At 34.7% G+C, this 20,743-nt stretch overlaps 1 long non-coding RNA gene across 1 annotated transcript; it reads left to right on the top strand.

Moving 5' to 3' along the window:
• Positions 156-17,861, top strand: LOC106507995. The gene is made up of 3 exons (XR_001304463.2): positions 156-4,232; positions 15,063-15,179; positions 15,500-17,861. It is a non-coding gene; the product is annotated as an uncharacterized LOC106507995 (long non-coding RNA).

The raw sequence follows: 20,743 nt of genomic DNA, 5'->3' as shown, positions 1-20,743 counted from the left end.
GAAAGCTTTTCCATGCCTTAAAAATGCTCACAAATTGTAAGTTTCATTGGAGCCTTTTTTTTTTTTTTTTTTTTTCCCTTCTTACTGCTTCACTTGCAGCATATGGAAGTTTCCAGGCTAGGGGTCACATCAAAGCTGTAGCTACAGGCATACACCACAGCAACACCGGATCTGAGTCACATCTGTGACCTATTCTGCAGCTTGTGGCAACACTGGATCCTTAACCAACTGAGTAAGGCCAGGGATTGAACCTGCATCCTCAAAGAGTCAATGTGAGGTCTTTAACCCACCTAGCCTTAGCCACAACAGGAACTCCCTCAGTGGAGATTTATAGCATGCTGATATCTGAGAAATATAAAAAGCCTTTCCATTGCCTATTAAAAAGTATTTTTATTTGTTGAATAGTTCTGAAACTGCAATATGATCAGGTCTGTTTCAAATAGTTGAGAAAAAGTTGGGGATCTATCACGATGATATGCAGATTCTGTTCTGAGTCAGTATTATTTCACTATGGATTATGCTCTTATCCTAAAAGATGAAAATGTCAAAACAAATGAAAATATATATTTAAAAAAAACCAAGAACTATGAATCTTTGTTAAACAAGTACCATATGAAGTTAGAGTTCCTTTGCTTCCTGCTATTAGAAGCTGAAGTGACGACTGGATAAGAAAAGACTACTGTAGTTTGCAATCTTATCCTTTTGTCCAGTTTCTCTACTAAAGGTACCCTGGTTCAGCAGCAAGCTAAATCTAATGAGAATCCCAAAGATAACTAGATATAATAGGTCTCACCGCTAAATTCCTTTCCCCCTATGAAAACAGAACTCAGGATACTGGAGCTCCTTGACCTAATACTAAAATGAGTAAGCTAAAATAATGTGTCTTGAAAATTCATTTTGTTTTTAAAACAGTTTTAGTTTCCCACTACACTCTAGAATGTGGGGTGGGGCTAAACTTTAAAGTATGTCTTCATGATCCAGATATTGCTTCATAAGGAAGGGGGGAATGAAGCTCCATATTCAGAATATGGACTTCTACTAATGACCATTTTGGTGGTGCATCCTTTGGAATGTCCATCCCTGCCTGCCATCACGGTGAAGGCAATTGTGATTACTGTAATAACCTCACAAGAAGACTTTTTCTCATACCTTGAAAAAAATCTCAGACATGGCACCGAACTGAAAAACATAAAAAAACTTTTTCACACTTTCAGGCCTATTAGTATAGTTGTTATTGATAATGATTTCTATGATTTTGAATCAGACTGAATTTATACCATGCATGGGATATATGCAAAGCTGAAGACACTGACTTCTCTGTGAAAGTGCTGAATTCATGGTTCATACAAAGAATGCAGTAATAAAATACTTAAGAGATATTAAATTCTGTCAGATCTGGGTGAGAATATCTGTGAAGCTATTAACACCTACATAATCTCAGACAGGCTGTTTTAATCTTTCTGAGCTGCTTAAACTCTTTTGTTACATGGCCAGATTTATATTATTAAAAGATCATTATAGCAGTTGTGAAGAATGGACCAAAGAGATCTAGGCAGAAGCTAAGAAAACAAGGTTTCTAAAAATATTTTTATCTGCAATAATTGTAGGGGTACAGAAAAGTTGCAAAGATAGTAAAGAGAGTTCCTTGTGTATCATTCAATCAGGCTTCCCTAGAGTTAACAGCTCACATACCAATGATGCATTTGTCAAAACTAAAAAAGCTAATGTGGGTATAACACCCTTAGCTAGACTACAGTATTTATTTAGATTTCAACAGATTTTTTTGCTAATTTTCTTCTGGGTTTTTTTTTCTGTTCTAGAATACAATTCAGGATATCCTACTGTATTTAATACTACTGCTTTTACCTTCCTAATTTTATTTTTTCCATATTCCAACCTAAAGATATTGGTGGCCTGGACTAAAGCTTATAGCAGTGAAGATGGAAGGAAACAGATCTGATATATATGCTGAAGTTATAAACAAGGGGGGGGTGATTATTAATAGATACAAGTCATGAAGCAAAGGAAAAAAACAAGGATGACTTACACCTTCTGGCTTAAAGAACTTAGTGGATGGTGGTGAATTTATGGAGACAGGATGACTGAGGGGAGGATGGAATTGAAAATATGTTTAGAAGGAAAGCTATGAGTTTCATGTTAGATTTGTTAAAATGTATTAGCAATAACATATATAAAACATTTAATTCAATGGCTGCCACACAGTGTGTGCTCATTAAATGATGGCCACTATGCAATTATCATCATAATCATTATCATCAATATTATCATCAGGAAGGAATTTCAATATTGCTTCAGGCTGCAAAGAAACTTTCTATGATGATGCCAGTGAGAGAGGCTTTCCTGTTTGGTTCCACATTTTCTCTATAGAGTGGTTTCAATGGGAGTGTAAGCTGAAAATGCCAGGCCTTGTTTAGGGCTACAGACGGATGTGCACATAATATTCCCATTCTTCTCTAACCTGAATTGGGGTCCTAACTAGGGACCCTATAGTATAAGAGGCTCCACTCTAAAATGCCAAGCTGAGAGGGTATACACAACTTGAACAAAGGCACACCGGCATAAAAGGGCACAGAATGTTAAGAAAATGGAAGAGATTTGGTGAGTTGAAGGGAATGGTTAAAGATGAGCCTAGTAAGGCAAAATGGGGCCATCTATCATGAGAAGGGTATTTTAAATGCATAGTAAAAAGTCTGGAATTTTCCCCAGTGGAGGGGAGAGTATATAATGTAGTAATATGAAGATTCTTCCCAGTGGGAAAACTACGTGAATGTAATAATGGAATTCTAATGTTAAAAATCCTTATAAGCAACATGATCTCCTATGTTTAGTCCATCTCTAACCACAGCAACTTTTTAGAATAGTAAGTATGGGTATTTTGTGGATAAGAATGAATTTAGCAAAAAGAGTCACTTTTGGTTTAGATAGAAATAGTAGATTCCTATGCTAGGAAAGGCCCAGGGCTGCTGTAAAGGTTCAATTATGATGTACCTTACCTCTGTCCATCTTAAGCCATTCTCTTCAAGTCAGAGAGTGCTAAGTTAAGACAAATGAGCCAAAAATGAGGGACTGCCCTTGATCTCCTCTGCTGGATGTTAAAATATTTTAGAGCCTGAAATAAATTTTATCCAAAGCAAGTAACTGAAGGAAATTCTGGCTGAGCGAAAAATTTAGCCATCTTCAGGGTCAGAACCAACTCTATCTCATCATAACACTATAGGATACTTACTCTGTGCTATACATAGCCAAATGACCCAGACTTTACAGATTAGCTGATTTTATAAGTATCGGCATGTAGTCTACCCTCTATACCAACGAAAAGCTATTCTGATTGGTACTATATGTTATGTTTAATCTTGTGGTAGGTTTATTTCACATGTGCTTCAAACATCAGTGAGGGACAAAAGAGTGGTTTCAATGTGTTACTAGATGTGAAAACAGGAAATTAGCTCTATACATTCTAAAATATTAAAAATTAAGAGTTATTCCACAATTCATTAAATGGCAAGTGGGTACAAGTCAATTGGTTGAAGAAAATCAAACAAATGAGCAGATTTCTTCATAACTGTGAATAATCTTTCATACTCTATTCATATTTTCCCACTGCTGGCATTGCTGGGAATTAGTCACATTATCTAGAGTTATTTCATTATGTTGACCTATGTCCTGAGAGTCAGATTCTTCAGAGTGAATAGTACAGAAAGTACTAGAGGTGACTTCACTTACACTTCTACTTATGTTCTTATATTTATTCTTGTCTATGAAGCCTTAACTATATCTTTTATTAGATGCACTTATATTTTATTCTTTGAGCATATATGCATGCTAAGCAGTAGAGAATAATAAAGAAGGTTGAAAGCATTAACCAACAAAGGAATGTTATTTAGAAAATGAATGTTTTCATTTATAGTTAGCATGGTAGAATCTAGGCCATGAATCCTATTAGTAGATTTATTCCTTTAACTGCAGCCCCGAGGATAGATAAAATGCCAATAAAGACTGACTTCACATACGTATATAAATGATGAGTGTGAATGCTTCTTCCTCATCCACAATGTTATTTAATCTTGCTGGTGTTACTTGAAATAATGGTCTCAACTTTCCGCTTTGCTTTTCCAATGCAGACACTGTCACCATAGTGCTGAGTGAAGAAACGACTGTTTTCAGAATTTAAGTTTTGTTAGACTATAAAGAGAAGATGATCCTTCAAAAATGTATGTAGTACCATTTTAAAATACCTTTGGAAGCTCTCTGAATAAGCTTCCATAGGCTTCTTTCTTCAAGTAAGAGATGTAATTTTTAAAGGCTGAATTCTGAATGACTTTAACAATGCTGTCTGTGATACCAGTGCATGATTTTTCTCATTTATACTAAGTCTGGATTCTGTACCAGTAATTTTCCCTCTATTTGAATCTTTTCTTGTTTTAAGTGAAGAATTTAATTCTATCAGTTAAATTTTAAGCCTGCTTTTAAAAAAAGCAACAAAGCAGCAGAAATTTTATGAATAAAATGATCTAACATGATGCCTCTTAAATGATGCTTAAAATGTGACTTTTAGGTGTGTTCTAGGAATGATGCAGTTACTTATCAAAAAGTTGGTAAGGTGATGACAAGAAGATACAGTCATGTTTTTTGCATTGGGTTACTAAAGATCTGGCTTCAAAGCAAGCCACTGTGAATACAAAACTTTATTATCTTAAGGAAATGGCAGACTAATTTTGGGAGATGTGACTTACACATGTAAATTTATTTAAAGGTACTAAAAACTACTGGTATAGACAGAACATACTACAGGAATTAAGAAGGAATTAATTACATTTTGACGATGTTTGATATCTTGGTATTTAATCTGATGTCCTCAACCCTAGGTCAGCCCTGAGCAAGGACCTTTTAAAATGCTAAAGAACACAGCCCTAGCTTCATGTTCTTAGCACATTTCTGTTTCATCCTCTATTAGATCAAATCAACTATTAAGTTTGCGGAAGAGCAAAGTCTGGAAATTACTTGAAGGAAAAGATTAACCATGATTCTACACTTAAAAGGCCTTAGCTGCAGAATCACTTAATGACACAGTTGTAATTACTCAAACTATTGCAATTTTTCTAAAAGTGTTCTAGATTTAGAAAAATGCTGACTTGTTCAAACAACTGCATCTGAAATCATTACATTCCTTTTGCAAGGAAAAAAAAAAAAGAATCTCATATCATTGTGGTTTAAAAAATTCACTTAAGCATACTTGATGAATAAACTCCAGCTCCCTGAATTTGGTTGTACCACCATCTTTATCTCTGAAATGATTCATAATTATTGTTTCCATGCAGCTTTTTGTGAACAGCAGGAGAGGTCTCACACTGTTATGAGAGAATGGATGCAATTACAGTGGCTGTACAGTTGAAGATCAGGTCATGTTTTTCCAGAATCTTCCAGGCTGCTATTGCTGCTTTCACCAGTCTGTACATATTCTACTAATTTCAATAAATAATTATTGATCTCTGCAATTAAATCTACAGGAGTCAGCAATATTTTACTCCTTAGAACTTAAAAAGAGGCTCTTAGAGTAAAAATCATAACATAATACAATCAGTTCATAAAGGAAAATGTTAGCCATCTACAGAATAACGCAGGCAATTATTTCAGTCAAGGAGTTTCTTATATAATCATATTTGGTCAGAAAGATTTCTCAGGAACCCATAGTGGGGAAAAGACAGCCTATTGATTTTATATTCCCAATATTTCTGGTATTGTTTCTTTCCATCTCTTAAGAAACCATTCTTTCAACTATCATAATTTATTCCTGAACTATGGCAATAGCTAATTATTCTAACCATTTTCACTCTTGACCCTTCCCCCATAAATACCTTAGCAATAGCAGCCAAATTGATAATTTAAAAATACAATTCTAATCAGTTTCTTCTTTGCTTAAAAACCCTTCAATAACTTCTTAGAAACTCCAAAATCTATAATATATTTAGGAATGCCCTGCATGGTCTCCACTTCCCAAATCCCCACCTCCACTTCCTTATTCACTAATACTCAAGTTATTTCCACCTGAGGACCTTGTCCTATGTCCCCACTGCCTAAAAGTATGTTCCTCTACTTCTCAGTAATGTCTGTGCTATAAATTCTTTAAGTATTACTTTAAAAAATCACTTCCACAGGAAAGCCTTCCCTAACTTCTGAAAACCGGATCCTCTGTTTTGCAGTCTCATAAAACCAATTAATTTTTCTTCAGAATAATGAAGGCAGTTGTATTAGTTATTGTGTGATTATTTCTTTAATAACTGACTAACCTATAAGTTCAGTGAGGATAGAAACTACGTCTGCCATGTTAATGTGGTATCTTCACTGATTTACTTACTCAACGCTTGGAATGTGGTCTATGTTCAATAGACAGTTTTCAATGAATTAATCAACAAATAAATGAAAACTAAACCTAATCAAGTTAGAGAAAGAACTATTAAAACCAAGGACTAAGAGAATGAAGTGAGCAAAAACTTGTCACTACTTCACCAACACTGTGTCAGGAATGTACGTGCCTCTCCATGAGGAAACACCAAGGTTAAGTGTCCTGCTGTGAATTAGAATGAATTATCCATTAAGATTATCCAGCTACTACCCTTGCTTGATTCTATGCTCACCAAACAATATTCTTTTTATTTTTTTCTTTCATTGTTATTCTTCCCAGAAAGAAATTCCACTGTGAATCAGATGTAACTATCTTGATCTCTGTCACATAGTTCTCATTTTAACAAAGATATTGATATTCTAGTTTATGCATCAATCCCTTATTATTTGCATTAATATGAGTCAGTCTCACAATCTAAATACCTCTCCTCTAGTGGATAGAATGGGGAAGAGCTAAGAAGATTGCAACCTACTCAAGGCTGCAGCAGACCTTAAATCAAAGATATGAGCACAATCTGTTCTAGGTAAATTAAAAAAAAAAATGTCTAGAAGGGACTCCAAATATAAAGCATAGAATCCGGTGTAAATGCAGGATATTGAGCTAGGAATTCAATAGCCTAAGCCATAGAAACAAGAAGAGTTTGAGCTGAACTAAAAAGAAGTCTGGGAACATGGTATGCCACAATCACTGTTGCTCACGTTAGGGAGTACCAGAAGTAGTATATTGTGGCTGCACAGTCAGCTGCATTTAAAGTACAGTATGCATCAACAACACAAATGCAGATCATAACAAGTCTAAAAGTATGCCAGTTGAAAACTAGTCAATCTCTCTAGAAAGGCAGGAGAAGGTGGGGTTACAGTGTGTTGATTAAGAGATGAGCTCTAAAATTAGAATGCCTGGTTCTGAGTCCCAGCACTCCATCTAATATGTAATCTTTGACAAGTGACTTTACATTGTTAAGCTTTAGTTTCCCTTACTATAAAATGGGAATAATAATAATAATACCAACTTATGAAAATTAGATGGGAATTTACATATACTCTGTTGTTTATTTAACACAGTACATGGGACAAAATGTTTTGTAATTCTAATAATGGTGCCCCAAATAAATGAACCTACTATGTTCAAAGCACTGTAATAACTATTCACAAAAGGAGGTAAGGCAAGGTGAAAGAAGAGAAATTTAGAGATAAATAAGACTGAATTCCTATAACATAGGTGTTTATGATTTAATAAGGAAGACTTTCTGATTTAAAAAAATCAAGAGCCTGTAAAGTCAGTGCACAGGACAAATTCTTTTGGCAGATGGACTTAATTACATAAGAAGGAGGAAAGATGAAGTAGAGAGATTAACTTGTTAGAATGTGGATAATTTATTTAACCTCTTAAAAATTTATTTTGGTAAAACTGGATTAATAAAACTTATTAGAAGACAATTAGCAAAGTAATTTAAGAACATGAAAAGTAAAATTCCCATTTAAGCAAATATTATTTCATACTAAAATGAAGTCTAGATTCAAAACTTCACTAAAAAAAAACGTGATTTGTATTTTTGGACGTAATACTGAGTGTTAATAGAACAATAACAACTTAATTATGCTCACCTACTTAGAAAAAAATCTGAGCAATATTTATGGGATGTTTATATAACAAAGGAATTGGAGATTTCAAAAATAGAAACTGCATCAGAAGAAAGAGAAGGAACATTGTGATGGAAATAAGAGGACTGTTTAGTTCATACACACTCTTACATATACATTCCAGGCAAATGGATGACCATTTGGGACAAACTGTATCAGTAGCTATTCAAGTAGTAAATTATAAGAAGAAGGTTATCAAGTCAATATTTTACTAGTAAAGCACAAAATAATGATAATAGGAAGCCATCTTGAGCCATTTAAAGCATATTAGAATAGCAAGTGCTACAGGCCAGGCAATAAGGCAGCACAGTAAGAAGCGTACATAACTAAACCAAACACGAGTTCTGAGTTTTTGGTTTGAAACCATCTACTGATGACACAATTAGAATGAGACTGAAAATATGGAATGAGTAAGCCATAAAAGAATAGGCCTGGAGAGGTGTGTGTGTGTGTGTGTGTGTGTGTGTGTGTGGAAAATAAATACACATATATAACAGAAAACCAAACGCTGAAAATGCAACTGTATAATAAGAATAACCAATGACAGCAAAAACAAAAAATGATGTAAGGAACATCAGTTGACCACATAAAGTAACCTTGTAAGTGTGACAAAAATTTCCCACCTCCTAAAACTGTTACAAATAATAGATCATGTACCTCATTTACCAGTGGCTCTCATTTACCAAGATTCAAGACTCAGAAGATAAAATGAATTTCCATTCAGCAAAACTAAACAGACCTAGAGGATCTGTAAATTTACCAATTAAAAAAATGCTAAACCATGTCTAAGTATTACCAGTTATTAAAGATGTTTTAATCAGTGTTATGAAGTCAAAGGTTAATCCCTGGAACTATACATAGAGAAAGACAAATCTTGGGAACAACTTATCCTCATCTCAAATGAAGCTGGGGTTGGTTCCTGCTTCACTAAAACCACAAAGACCTCTCTAAACTGTGAATAGTAGTTAATGGTAATAATGAAATTCACGTGACTGATGAATGTTCTGTGTGTGAGGGAATTCAAACTATGAAATTTGAATTTCACATAAATATTCTGCTCTAAATTTCTCTAAAGTTTTGCATTAATATATTTGTCTTTTTTCAAAAGCATTTATTTTGCTTAATAATTTTATAGTTGTGGGTCATTATGCTACATTTTACCAACTGAGGTTATAGCTTCCAAGCTTGATGTAGACATCTGTGTTCTAAAAGCTTTTTTAATACTGAATCATCACATTTTTAATTTCAAATTATTAGACTGATATTGCAGTTTGCAATGAAACCTCTACAAAAGTTTCATTTTATTTGTTTTTAATGTAGCTTATCTTTAAACATTTATTTCAAATGAATAATAGCAGGAAATTCCATTACCCCAAACAGCAACAACAATAAGATATAGATTCTCTCTTCATAGAAAAATCTATGGCAAAATTAGGTACTAGAGAAGAGACGGATACTTTGTGTACCTATAAAAGCAAAGACCAAAACATACTGAAATCCTTTTCCCATTTCAATAAGGCAGCAACAAGTAATGATCTCACCTTCCTCAAAAAAAGTTTTAATATCATGTTCAGGTCATATTCAGTACTCAACTTCACAGAATTCTGCTCCTATTATTTAAAATGGAGTTTCAGGAGTTCCTGTCATGGCTAAGCGGTTAATGAATCTGACTAGCATCCATGAGGACGCAGGTTTGATCCCTGCCCTTGCTCAGTGGGTTAATGATCTGGCATTGCTGTGAGCTGCGGTGTAGGTTGTAGATGTGGCTCGGATCCTGCATTGCTGTGGCTGTGGTGTAGGCCAGCAGCTACAGCTTTGATTTGACTCCTAGCCTGGGATCTTCCATATGCCACGGGTGCAGCCCTAAAAACCAATAAATAAATAAATAAAAATAAAATAAAATGGAGTTTCGTAAGTTCATAGGAGAGCAAAACTGTCCCCTTAATATACAGGCTTGTCAATGATCCATTGGAGAGGAAAAAAACACAGAATGTAGTTCTGAACAAAATCTATTTATATAATTAATCACATACATTATATGAAATGCCCCAAATATTCAACTGGAATTTTTTTTTTTTTTTTTGTCTTTTGTCGTTGTCGTTGCTATTTCTTGGGCCACTCCCGCGGCATATGGAGGTTCCCAGGCTAGGGGTCCAATCGGAGCTGTAGCCACCAGCCTACGCCAGAGCCACAGCAACGCGGGATCCGAGCCGCGTCTGCAACCTACACCACAGCTCACGGCAACGCCGGATCGCCAACCCACTGAGCAAGGGCAGGGACCGAACCCACAGCCTCATGGTTCCTAGTCAGATTCGTTAACCACTGCGCCACGACGGGAACTCCCAATTACACTTGTCTTTAATACTTCATCACTAAACATGTTAGCATGTTACCCATGCTTTAAAGGGGAAACTTTATTTCTACACAAGTGCCTAATATTTATTCAGAAAATTTGCTAACAGTGTATTGTCTAGATAATAAAAATTTTAAATTAGTGCATTTTTATCTTAAACTAAATGAAAAATATATGAACTACTGTTCTTTAAAACAACTAAAGATATCAAATATTTATGAAAGTGATTCACTCTGGATTGTACTCAAAAAGAAGGTAGTACAGCTGTTTAAGCCTGGGTTTTGAGGGTTCATATTGATGGGGTTGCTATGTTAAGCCTAAGAATACATCCTAACTAGATGGGCTGGACTTGTTTTTTAAAATAGGCTATACAGGGAGTTCCCATCATGGTGCAGTGGTTTACAAATCTGACTAGGAACCATGAGGTTGTGGGTTCGATCCCTGGCCTTGCTCAGTGGGTTGAGGATCTGGCATTACCATGAGCTGTGGTCACAGATGCGACTCAGATCTCATGTTGCCGTGGCTCTGGGGTAGGCCAGTGGCTACAGCTCCAATTAGACCCCTAGCCTGGGAACCTCCATACGCCACAGGAACGGCCCTAGAAAAAGACAAATAAATAAATAAATGATAAACAATAATAATAAATAGGTAAATAAAATAGGCTATACAGACTGAATGTTAGTGTCCCACCAAAACTAGTATGTTAAATCTTAATGCCCAATGTGATGGTATTAGGAGGCTGGGTCTTTGAGAAGTGATTAGCTCATGAACCCTCATGAATGGAATTTCTCCACTCAGAAAGAGACCCCAGAGAGCTCTCTTGCCCTTCCACCATGTGAGGACACAGAGAGAAGACTGAGCTAGAAAATGAAATCTCACCAGACATGAAACTGCCAATGCCTTGATCTTGGCCTTATCAGCCTTCAGAATTATGAGAAATAAATTTCTGTTGTTTAAGGCCATCCAGGCTGTAACAAATATTTTTTTTTTTTACTTTTACAAAGCTCCTGTGGCATATGGAAGTTCCCAGGCTAGGAGTCAAATCAGAGCTGCAGCTTCCGGCCTACTCCACAGCCATGGCAACAATGGATCCGAGCCATATCTGCAACCTATGCTGCACCTTGCAGCAATGCCAGATCCTTAACCCACTGAGTGAGGCCAGGGATAAAACTCACATCCTCATGGACACTATGTCGGGTTCTTAACCGACTGCACCCAGGCTATAATATTTTGTTATGGCAACTCAAATGTACTAAATGTACTAAATGTACTAAAACAGAATGACTAGGGTTGATATGAAATATCCACATTTGTATCATTCCATTAAGTAATGGCCTAATAATTTCTGTTTGAGCCAGGCTTCTGGAATAAGAAAGTCCAGAAGAGGAGATAAAAATACATTATATATTTATTTTTTGGTTTTTAGGGTGCAGCTAAATAGGATTGTATGTGCCAGTCTTAACAAAGGTTTTCCTAAAAGGAAAAATTCTGTCTATCTGTCTCTCTTTCTTTTTTGTGGATGTATGCTTGCAAATTTTAGAGCTTACATAGACAGGGATAACGTAAAAAATTATAGATTTGGATAATATTCCTGGGAAACTTACATTCTGATGGGACAATTTATCTCCCATGGATGTAAAATATGTTTCCTTTACCGCCACAAAGAATATGAGAGTATACGATTACAATTTTTTTCTAGAGTCACATGAAGTATGGGACACGTGAATTTAACGGTTTGTTTCAATTAAGTACGATGCCACAGACTGGGATAGACTAAGTTTTAGAAGGTGCTGGGATAAGACAATAAGCTTTTGGTAGACCAGGGACAGGAAGAGTTTTCCTTAGACCATACAAGAGATTAGACTAGCAGGATTAAACTAAAATGAAAAATCAAATTAGAAGGATGTTTAAAATTTGACCTGAATGTAATGACATAACTGATAGTCTCAATGAAGACATAATGAAGTAAGATTTTAGAACTGCTTAGCTTTTTCTTTTTTTAGTAAATTATTTTAATAAATAATTTAATGCTTAAATGTTAGTGATTAGGAGGAATAAGAGAAAGATTAACGCTGATCTATATCATGATTCATATCTGTTTCAACTTATAATTTTTTAATCTATATTCATGGTAGATTAAGTCTTTAAATATGTGTCATACCATAACAGGAGAAATACCTCTTTGAAAAAATGTTATCTGAATTTAATGCACTTGTTTCAGTTTCAGGGAATGGAAACTGACATATTTTTAAGTGTTGAGTAGTATCAGTTCATTAAAAAATAGTTTCAGCCCTAAAACTAACTAAAAGCCAAAAAAGCTCATTAATAGGACTGTAGTGGCTCTCTGACTTTTCAGTAGCATCAACTGAGATTAAAAATAACAATGGGGAAACTAATTTAATGGCATAATAGATGGTCTGTATTATTTAGTACCTAAAAATAAAAGTACACGTGTACTAGGTAAGAAGGGGATATGGTTAATATAAATATCATAAGCACCCAGCCACAAAGAAAGAAGTTCTTATAGTTACTGCCTCAGGTCATAAAAATACAAGACACCCTTTCACTAACAATAGGCTGTGAATGATTTTGGAAGTCATAAAACAGAAAGGAGGGGACACATTCCAAAGGATAACTTTGGTAACTAAATTGAAAATTATTTTAAAAGGTTGAGCATAAAATTGGAATTATTGATATGCCTGCACTACCCCCAGATCTGAATCAATGGGAACAATCAGAAGCTAAATGGTACTTGTGGCTCAGAAGTCCCACACAGGGCCTGGATTCTATCTCCTACTTAACTGTAACTTCTTTGTGGTCAGAGGTTGTGAATATCTTAGTATCTAGCAGAGTTTCTGGCATAGAGGACACTCAGAAAACAGTTTATTCTTGCTATTCCTGATAGTTATTCTCTATAAAGGTGAGGGGAACACTGAGTTAGTAAATGCTGCACTACTGTTCCTAGGGGAAATACATATATGTATGTGCATATATATATATATATATATAAATATATAAACACTATGCATACACATCTCATATAAATTATAATATTAAATCCTAAAAGCAACTCATCCTGGTAAATTCTATTTTTCTTATTTTACAAGAAAAAAACAAAGTTTAGAAATGTTAAATGACTTTCTTGAAGCTGTTCCATAATAGGTTCCAGAGCTGGAACTCCAAATCTCATTTAACTAGCCCCAAAGCTGGAGCACCTTGCAATACACTGCATTGAGCCTGACTGTCTCCATCTTCTGGTCATCACTGAATATGAACTGTACCCAGGCAGTTTGTTGCCATGTTTGACCTCAGCTGGGAATATGTACATTTTTAGCACTTTGCACATGTCTGAAAGTGCCACAAGTATTAACCTTGAGGTTACACATAAATTTCAGCAAGGAGGTGAATCCATAAATACAGAATCTATGAATAACAAGGATATGTTGTAAAATAATTAAATTTTATTTTCAAAAGAAGTATAGTGTAGTTAGTTTTTCCCTGCTATGGAGGTTGCAGAAATTAACTGAAACAGCACTTTGACATTCATATTTGATTTTAGAATGAAGAAATTGTAGTGTTTAGAAGACCACCGGAACACTGCTGTTCCTGCTAATAAGCAGCCAATAATTCTGTGTACATACACAAATGTACAGTTATCATTATTTTATTTCTGACATGTTGTAAACATCAAGCAGTCTGAGAAACAGCACTGCATAGTTGTTATGCACACTGACTCTCAGATCAGGTTGCCTGGGCTCAAAAGCAAGCTTTACAACTTTTATGACACACTGGGCAGGTAATTGTACCATGATCATAAAAAAGTCTTAATTGGAATTCTGTGAGTATTAATAAATAGATTTTTATAATGTAAAATATATGTAAAATGCTTAGAACAGTTCCTGGGCTCTGTAATCATTCTGTCTTAGCTCGGGCTGCTATAACAAAATACCATAGACTGAATGACATTTATTTCTCACAGTTATGAAGGTTGGAAGGCCAATTTCTATGTGCTGGAAGATTTACTTCCCAGTGAGGGCCCTCTTCCTGGCTTGCAGATGGCCTCTTTCTCACACAGTAGAGAGAGACAGAGCTCTGATCTCTCTTCCTCAGATTATAAGGGCACTAATTCTATCATGAGAGTCCCAACCTCATGACCTCCTCTAAACATAATTAACTCCTAAAAGTTTATACCTTTATTTTTTTGTCATTTTAGGGCTGCACCTGTGGCATATGGCAGTTCCCAGATTAGGGGTTGAATCGGAGCTGTAGCCTCCAGCCACAGCAACACCAGATCCAAGCTGTGTTTGTGACCTACACCACAGCTCACAGCAACGCTGGATCCTTAACCCACTGAGCTAGGCCAGGGATGGAACCCACAACCTCATGGTTCCTAGTCGGATTCATTTCCGCTGTGCCAGGATGGAAACTCCTAAAGTTTCTACCTTTAAATACCACCATTTTAGGGGTTAGGGCTTCAACATATGAATTTGGAAATGAGGAACACTCAATAACACATTTTATTTTGTATTTGTTTGTAAATTGTATTTGTAATCTACCTATTGTTATTAATACTTTCATTAGTTAGAGAAATAGTAGAATTTGAACTTGCAAGGAGAAAAGTAATTTTTAATGTGTTTTTTGGAAGATCACAGAAATAAAGCACCAGGTTCATCTCACCATATCAAGGGTATAAACAATCAACATGATTTATGCCGAATGATGTTCACCTGGCTGAAGTACTGTCATGAAATCTGCTCTAAAGGTACTCTTTATTTCCCCCTTTCCATACTGCATGCTTTGTGCAGCCCATGCTTAAGTAAGCAGTTATGTTCCTACTGCTTTAGGGCAAAGTTTCTATATAACTTGTATAAAATTCTCCTCCATGAGATTTTTTTTCATTTCATTTTTAATTTATTCAATCATTTAATTATATCAATATGGAATCATGGATACTCACTTTATACTTCCGGTTATAATCCAAAACTATTTTATTTTATTTTTCAAATATTTCACTTAGCTCCTGTGCCCCTTTGTTATGTCCACATTAATGTAATTTTTTTTATCGCTTCCTTAACTTTCTAGCACTACAAGACTCCCCTCATCCAGGCTCATCTTGTATATTCCCTGCCACAAGCATTTCCACAAGAAACTCTGTTTCCTTTTAATGGTAAATGGTATTAGAAACCAAGATCTGAGTTCTAGTCGAGATGTTGCTACTGGGATGTCTTTTCTTTAAGGTCCTCTCAACTGATAGAGAAAATAAATTTATCTTTGTACATTAATGTATAGACACATGCCTATGAATATTTCAGCATATAACTATCAAGTAACTCAATTAAACACGGGTTTTAACTGATGACTCTTAACTCATTACCTCATGGAAAATCCTAGTGTCTTTCTCCTCACTAATTTGTAAATACCCACACCAATGGTGATAAACCTGGCTCCCATTATTCAGCATCAAATTACTTACTGAATTCTAGAATCATGTATAGAAGTATCAGATTGATAACCTGTACCTCTGTGGGGAAAAACAACCAGAGTACTGTGCTTATGTGCTGGTCTTTTTACTTTTAATCTTACAGACTCCATACATTTCCAAAGTTACCTAGGTCAGATACTTCTACCCTAGGAGGAGTGTCTCACCCATTCCAGTGAGGTTGTTTCCAAAGTTTGTAATGCAACTAGATTCCCTTGTTACAATGTTCACTCTTTCCGAGGACCTCTTTACTTCCCAAATTACTATTTAAAATTTGTATATTTATGTTTCACTCTGTGCTATAAAATTCCATGGGTTTTGACAAATGCATAATGTATCTACTGTTGTGGGTTTAATTGTGTGACACTCCCAATGTTTGAGTTCTAACCCCACTGTACCTCAAAATATGACCCTTTTGAGACAGTCTTTACAGAGATAATATATAAAATAAGGTCATTGAGGTGAGCCCTAATCCAATAGAACTAGTATCCTTATAAAATCAATGAATTTGGATACAGAGACACACAAGGAGATGCAATGTTAAGATGAGGCAGAAATCAGGGTGATATATCCACAAACCAAAAAATGCAATCTTTTCCAACAAACCATTAGAAGCTAGGAGACAGGCATGGAACAGATTCTCTCTCACAGCACTCAGAATAAGTCTGGAGTTCTAGCCTCCAGAAACGTTGTTCTAAGGCACCCAGTTTTTGCTAACTTGTTAGGCAGGTCTAGGAATCTAATACATCCACCAATAGTTTCACTGCCTAAAAAATGCCTTGTGTTTCACCTATCCATCACTCAGTCCTTCCCATCTAGTCCTTGGCAATAACTCATTTTAATGTTTCTATTGTTTTGCCTGTGAAATGTAATTTTTAAATAGCACTTTGGATAATCATGGTATAATAATAATAAGTAAAAAAGGAAAGAGAAAGAGAGAAGAAAAGCACTTGGCTTTCAACTGTTACATTCAGGTATTTGTTGAAAGTTTTAGGAATAATTACATGTGAGAACTAAGTAGTATGAAAAGACCTGTCAGAACAAAGAATACTCCCATTTTTTAAAAGCTACATATGGAGTAAGGTAAATAACAGTTGTTGCTGGCAAATAGTAAAAACTTAAGGACAAAATATTATGTCAGTTATAAAAACTTACTAACTACTGAGGTCAAATTAAACAGAGTAATCATTCTATCGGAGTTATGATAAATTAACTGGATTAATGAAATTCATAGTAACTTAAAATATCTGTTACTGCCTTTTGCTATATCAGCAGGGGGCATATGATTAGATTTCAGTTTATTAACAAAGTATAAAATGTGAAAAGCCTAAAAAAAATTAAGTTCATATTTAGGTATGAACTTGTGCTCAGCAAAAGATGTCAAAATTTATCAATAACTTCTCTTAAAATATACATAGAAATGAAAAAAGAATACAGATTATATCCTTTCAATGGCCAGAGATAACTTTACAATGATTACTAACTAAATGTTCAATTCTTTACTCCCTTTTTCATCTAAAATTCACTGCTTCCCAGAGAAGCACGCATTAAAGATTAGGCATCAATTGATTACTTTCTAGAGGTGAACCCTGTCTCTAGTTTCTTCTGGAATAAACTGACTCAAAAAGAAAAAAGAGGGAACTATGCTTTGGGTTTAGTAATTCCAACCAACTCATCTGGTTTTGACACACGATTACTTTGTTAAGAGGTGAACATATTATTTTGCTATCACATTGAATTTTTGCAACTACAATTGGGAATTTACTATATTACACAACAATTAATAGTGTATGTGTGTATACAGTGGAAAAATAAATAAATAAATAAATAAATAAATAATAGTGTGTGTGTGTGAAAGAGAGAAAGCAAAGGAGATATCTATCTCTTCTGTTACAAAGTGGCTTTTGAAAAAGGAGGAGGAAGCGGGATGGATTGGGAATGTGGGATTAATAGATGCAGACTATTGCCTTTGGAATGGATTAGCAGTGAGCTCCTGCTATGTAGCACTGAGAACTATATCTACTAACTTATTATGGAGCATGATAATGGGAGAAAAAAGAATGTATACATATTTGTGTATCTGGGTCACGATGCTGTACAGTAGAAAATTGACAGAACACTGTAAACCAGCTATAATGAAAAAAAAATAAAAATCATTATATAAAAATAAACAAAATTTTTTTTAAAAAAGAAAAAGGCAGGCGCTATGTTTTATTTATCTTTAATTTCCAAAAGCTTTACAATTGGAACATAGTATGTGTTCAATAAAAACATTCTTTTAAAATTATTTTCTCCTTCTTAGTACAGTATTTGGATCAGCAATAAATTCTGTTTAGAGCCTCCCTATTTTGCTTACTGTTATATATGTTAACTTTAAAATACTATTAAAACACTTACATATATCTTTAATGACTATAAAATATACACTGATTTGTCTACCATTTTGCCTAGGCTAATTAATATCTTAAATTAAATTTATACTGTATACATTTTCATGATGAAGCAATATGTTCTTAGAGTTTATGAGCACATAACATTATTATGTCTTAGTAAGAGTTTCTAATTTCTATGCTACATCACTCTTTGTAAGTTTTTTTTTTTTTTTTTCTTTTCTTTTTTTGGCATGCTCACAGCATGAGGAAGTTCTCAAGCCAGAGCCCAAACCCTCAGGACAGCAGCCCACTGAGCCACAGCAGTGACAATGCAGTATCCTTAACCACTAAGCCACCTATGAACTCCTCTAAGTTTTTTTCCTTTAATTTTTAAAAGTATTTTAATTTAAAAAACTTTATTTAAGTATAATTGATTTACAATGTTGTGTTCATTTCTGCTGTACAGCAAAGTGATTCAGTTTTATGCATGCACGTATCCATTGTTTTTCAGATTATTTTTCCATAGAGATTATCAAAGAATATTCAGTGGAGTTTTCTGTGCTATATGGCAGGTCCCCATTGTCTGTCCATTCTATACACAACAGTGTGCAAGATTTTTAGATATTATTAATTTTGACAAATGGACTAGGGTGAGGCAAGCAAAACACCTAAGACAAAAAAATTAAGGCGGTACTCACTCCAATGCAAATGCTGATCCTGCACTTGCATGAACCTAAGCATGAGCGCTTCCTTAAATTTTGCACTAGTTCCCTTGTTTGCCTCACCCTAGTCCTGTCCATGACTAAACGTTAATCCTAATTTTTGCCCCATCCTAAAAATACACCATGTGAGTAGCATTACATTCCTAAAATCTAATCACTAATTTCACATTTAGAAAGCATTCTTTGTATTTCATTATTTTTCATTTTGAGTTCATCTTATCATTACTTTTAAGTCAGTATCTTTAAATCTGTTATGTTATTATTGATAAAGTATGTTATCTCTAATGTGAAGCTCTTTGTAACAGAAACCAAAAGCAAGTCCCTGTTATTTTCCTTTCACCACTTAGGAAACTTAGGCAAGTTTTTTATCTAGTGAACAACAAAGCCTACAACATAGGTTTTTTGGTAAAACTTAAATGGCAGTATATGTAAAGTACCTGGCACAGAACTTGACACAAAGAAAGCACTAAAAATGGAAGCTACTAGTTATTGTTATTTATTAATTATTATTGCTATATACTTGTCTACCTCCTTTTGGCCTATCTTAGTGGATGGTTTTTCCTGCTGTTTGGTGCTGTTTCTAAATGTGTGCTCTTAATTCCATGTCCTTTTGCTTCCCTAACAATATGACCATTAACCAAAAGACTTAAATAGAATAGTCAACACTAACTGCCTTTACTTCTTAATCTGCCATTAATTTCTAAATATGACTAACAGCTTAGTCCTCAAAAACGAGTGCAAAATGTACTTTTATTTTTCCTCTCTGCAGCTCTGCAATATTTAACAGTATCTCCTTGAACCCTATCCTTCTTGCCTGGCATCTCTAACACCATCCAATCATGACTTCAGTCAGGACACTTATGCTTAGGGTTTTTTTTGCTTGTTCATTTTCTTTTGTTTCCTTGTTTTGCTTTTTTCTGTAATGGGAGTAGACCTACAGTAGGATTTGATATATTAAGATGGTATATTCTAAAGGGTTTTATGGAAATATTTTGTAATAAAGAATTAGAAAAGCAAAGAAATAATATGTGGATGGAGATTACAGAAAAAAAGGAATTACAGAAGGAGCTAACTTGGGAAAGGAAGTTTAGTTTAAGTGTATTGTGTCTGAGAGGCCTATAGTACACTTGGATAAGAAGATGAAGCAAGCAGTTGAAATATATAGCTCTGAGAAATCTAGTTGGAGTTAAGAATTTGGCAGTGATCTGCATAGAGATAATTATTCAAGTCTCTTTTTAAATGACATCCCCTAGAAATATTAAGAAAAATAAAATAAGAAAAAAGAAAGAAAAGAATTTGGGGGATGAAAATGCAGAGACTGGGTAGAAAATGAAAATCCTGAAACTGAAAAGCACTTGGTGGTTGACAATGACAAGGCTTCTGAAAGGTATTGTGATGAAAAAGAACGCGTCATTTGATTTGGCCTTTATGAGACACTTAGAAATCAGAGAAGGGGTGTGAATAGATATCCAATGCAAAAACATAATGACAGTGCGTAAAGAACTGAAGCACTGAGTGACATAAGTTCAAGAAATTTGCTGGTTTGGAAGTTTAAGTGGGATCTGAATAAAGAGAAGGATTTTTTTTTCACTTATTATTAAAAACATTATCATGCTTATGGATCTCTAAATAGTGGATTGATATTTGAGTACAGTTAAATAAAATGAATGACTAATACAGTTGAGGGTTTCTCTAAAATTATTTTCTTGAATTTTTAGGTGATTTAATCAGCAATTAGGTGACGTCTCTGTAG

This window comes from Sus scrofa, chromosome 13, assembly GCF_000003025.6.
Source record: "Sus scrofa isolate TJ Tabasco breed Duroc chromosome 13, Sscrofa11.1, whole genome shotgun sequence".
Lineage (NCBI taxonomy): Eukaryota > Metazoa > Chordata > Mammalia > Artiodactyla > Suidae > Sus > Sus scrofa.
This window is presented reverse-complemented; position numbering and strand designations above follow the sequence as displayed.